This window comes from Cebus imitator, unplaced genomic scaffold (genome assembly GCF_001604975.1).
Source record: "Cebus imitator isolate Cc_AM_T3 unplaced genomic scaffold, Cebus_imitator-1.0 Scaffold32, whole genome shotgun sequence".
Classification (NCBI taxonomy): Eukaryota; Metazoa; Chordata; class Mammalia; order Primates; family Cebidae; genus Cebus; species Cebus imitator.
Window position 1 is genome coordinate 3910894 of NW_016107347.1, and position 4326 is coordinate 3915219.

General features: G+C 35.6%; 1 pseudogene; it reads left to right on the forward strand.

The window, feature by feature from the left end:
• Positions 1 to 436: 436 nt before the first annotated feature.
• On the forward strand, positions 437 to 1277 carry LOC119470490 (annotated as a pseudogene).
• The last annotated feature ends 3049 nt before the right edge of the window (positions 1278 to 4326 follow it).

The window sequence follows — 4326 nt, forward strand, 5'->3', positions numbered from 1 at the left end:
TCACATGGAACATTCTCCAGGATAGACCATATATTAGATCACAAGACAAGTCTTAACAAATTTTTAAAAATCAAAATTATAACAAGTATCTTCTCAGCTCCCAGTGGAATAAAACTGAAAATAAATAACAAGAGGAACTTTGGAAACTGTAAAAATACATGGAAATTAAACAACATGCTCCTAACAATTGGGTCAATAAAGAGATTCAGAAGGAAATTTAAAAATTATGTGAAGCAAATGGAAATGGAAATATGTCCTATCTGCCCATGGACCCCGCCGAGGAAGCATTGTTAAAGACTCTTGTTCCCCTGACATCACGTCTAAATCAGAGTCTCCTAAAGAGCCCAAACAACTGAAGAAGTTCTTCATTGGAGGACTGAGCTTTGAAACAACCGATGAGAGGCTGAGGAACTACTGTGAGCAATGGGGAACGCTCACGGACTGAGTGGTAATGGGAGATCCAAACACCAAGCGCTCTGGGGGCTTTGGGCTTTTCACATATGCCACTGTAGAGGAGGTGAATGCAGCAATGAATGCAAGGCCACACAAGGTGGATAGAAGAGTTGTGGAACCAAAGAGAGCTGTCTCAAGAGAAGATTCTCAGAGACCAGGTGCCCACTTAACTGTGAAAAAGGTATTTGTTGGTGGTGTTAAAGAAGACATTGAAGAACATCAGCTAAGAGATTATTTTGAACAGTATGGAAATGGAAGTGATTGAAATAATGACTGACTGAAGCAGTGACAAGAAAAAGGGCTTTGCCTTTGTAGTCTTTGACAACATGACTCCATGGATAAGGCTGTCATTCAGAAATACTGTACTGTAAATGGCCACAACTGTGAAGTTAGAAAGGCCCTGTCAAAGCAGGAGATGGCTAGTGCTTCATCCAGCCAAAGAGGTCGAAGTGGTTCTGGAAACTTTGGTGGTAGTCATGGAGGTGGTTTTTGGTGGGAATGATAACTCTGGTCATGGAGGAAACTTCAGTGGTTGTGGTAGCTTTGGTGGCAGCCATGGTGGTGGTGGATATGGTGGCAGTGGGGATGGCTATAATGGATTTGGTAATGACAGAAGAAATTCTGCAGGTGGTGGAAGCTACAATGATTTTGGCAATTATAATAATCAGTCTTCAAATTTCGGACTCATGAAAGGAGGAGACTTTGGAAGCAGAAGCTCTGGCCCCTATGGCAGTGGAGGACAATACTTTGCCAAACCATGAAACCAAGGTGGCTATTGTGGTTCCAGTAGCAGCAGCAGCTATGGTAGTGGCTGAAGATTTTAATTACTGCCAGGAAACAAAGTTTAGCAGGAAAGGAGAGCCAGAGAAGTGATGGGAAAGCTACAGGTTACAACAAATTTTTTAACTCAGCCAAGCACAGTGGTGGCAGGGCCTAGCTGCTACAAAGAAGACATGTTTTAGACAAATATTCATATGTATGGGCAAAAAACTTGGAGAGGACTGTATTTGTGACCAATTGTATAACAACAGGTTTTTTTTTTTTTTTTTCTGTTATGTGGAAAGTGTAAAGCATTCCAAAAAGGTTTTTAATATAGATTTTTTTTTTCACCCATGCTGTTGATTGCTAAATGTAAGAGTCTGATCGTGATGCTGAATAAATGTGTCTTTTTAAAAAATGTGCTAAGGTAGTCTACTCTGAAGGCATCTTGGTAAATTTCCCCAACAGTGTGAAGTTAGAATTCCTTCAGGGTGATACCAGGTTCTATTTGGAATTTATATACAACCTGCTTGGGTGGAGAAGCCATTGTCTTCAGAAACCTTGTCGTAGTTGAACTGATAGTTACTGTTGTGACCTGAAGCTCACCATTAAAAGGGATTACCCAAACAAAATCATGGAATTGTTGGTTATAAGAATGATTGTTGGCACATCTTATGCAATATATCTAAATTGAATAATGGTACCAGATAAAATTATAGAAGGGAATGAAGCTTGTGTATCATCCATTATTATGTGTAATCAATAATGAATTTAATTCTCTTGAAAAAAAAAAGAAAGCAAACACAGCTTACCAAAACCAATGGGATACTGCAAAGCATGGCTAAGAGGGAAGTTTATAGCAATAATGCCTACACCAAAAAAGCAGAAAGTTTTCAAATAAACAACCAATGATGCACCTCAATAACTAGAAAAGCAAGAGCAAACCAGAACCAAAATTAGTAAAAGTAAAGAAAAATAAAGAGCAGAGCAGAAAAGAATGAATAGGGACAAAACAAAAACAAAGAATCAGCTAAACAAAAAGTTGGCTTTTGAAAAGGTAAACTTGATAAACTGCTAGACAGACTAAGAAAAAAAGAAAAAAGACCCAAACAAACAAAATCAGAAACAGCAAGACCTTACAACAGATACCACAAAAATACGAAGATCATTGGCGACTGTTACAAACAATGACATGGCTAACAAACTGCAAAACCTAAAGAATATGAATAAATTCTTGGATGAACACAACCTTCCAAGATTGAACAAGGAAGAAATAAAAAACCTGAAAAGAACAATAATGAATAGTGAGATGGAATCAGTAATAAAATGTTTTTCAATAAAGGGAAGCCCAGGACTGAATGGCTTTACTACCAAACCTGTAAAGAACTAACACGAATTCTTCTCAAATTGCTTCAAAAATAGAGGAGGAAATTCCTTCTAAATTATTCTGCAAGGACAGCATTACCCGGATACCAAAACCAGAAAAGAATACCACAACAACAACAAAAACCAGTGGCATGAAACACACTGATTTTGGTAAGATGTGTTTCCATTTTCATTTGCTTCAAGAAATTTTTTTTATTTCATTCTGAATATCTTTATGGGTCCAATTTCACTTAGGAGCATATTGTTTAATTTTCCATGAATTTTTACACTTTCCCCCCACCAAAAAACAAACAAACAAACAAACAAACAAAAAAACAAGGAAACAGACCAATATCCCATAGATGCAGAGCTCCTTAATAAAATATTAGTAAAACAAATCAAACAACACATCAAAAAGAAAAGACACCATAATCAAGTGGGATTTGTCTCAGGGATGCAAAGATGTTTTAATACAGGCAAATAAATAAATGTGATATATCACGTCAACAGAATAAAAGACAAAAACCATATGATCATCTCAATAAATGCAGAAAAATCATTTTATAAAATTCAACATGGCTTCATGATTAAAAACTCAACAAATGAGACACTGAATGAACATACTTCAACATAAGAAGGCCATATATGACAAACCCACAGCTAACATCATATTAAATGAGGAAAAGCTAAAAGCCTATTCTCTAAGAACTGGAACAAAACAAGGATGTTCACCTTTTACCACTTATTCAGCATAGCCCTGGAAGTCCTAGCCAGACCAATTAAAAAACAGAAAAATAAAAGCCATCTAAGTTAGAAAAAAGGAAGTCAAATTATCTTTCTTTGCAAATGACATAATTTTATATCACAAAAATCCTGAAGACGCCACCAAAAAACTCTTAGAACTGATAAACAGATTCAGTCAAGTTGTAGGGTACAAAATTAACATACAAAAATCAGTAGTGTTTCTATATACCAATAACAAACTAGCAGGAAAAAATCAAAAAAGCAATCCCGCTTGCAATAGCTACAAACGTAAAATACCTTGTAATGAATTTAATGATAGATGTGAAAGACCTCTACAACAAAAACCACTGATGAAAGAGATTGAAGAGGACACAAATAGAAAACATTCCATGCTCATGGGTCGGAATAATTACTATTGTTAAAATGACCACACTACCCAAAACAGTCTATAGATTTAATGCAATCCCTATCAAAATACCAGTGATATTCTTCATATAAATAGGAAAGAATTCTAAAATTTGTATGGAACCACAAAAAACCTCAGATAGCTGAAGCAATCCAAATCAAAAGAACAAAACTGGAAGTATCATATGTCCTTACTTCAAAATATGCTACTAAGCATTAGTAACCTAAACAGCATGGTATTAACAAAAATAGATACATAAGCCAATGGAAGAGAACAGAGAACCCAGAAATAAATCCACATATTAACAGCCAATTGATTTTTGACAAAGTTGTCAAGAGCATACACTGGGGAAAGAACACTTTCTTCAATAAATGGGGCGGGGGAAACTGGATATCCATATGCAGAAGGATGAAACTAGACCCCTGTCTCTCACCTTATATAAAAGTCAACTTAAAATGGATTAAAGATTTAAAGATAAGATTCAAAAATATGGACAACTAGAAGAAAACATAGGGGAAATTCTATAGGACATTCTACTAGACAAAGATTTTATGGATGAGACCTTATTTTTTAATTTTTTTTTTTTTTTTTTTTTTTTT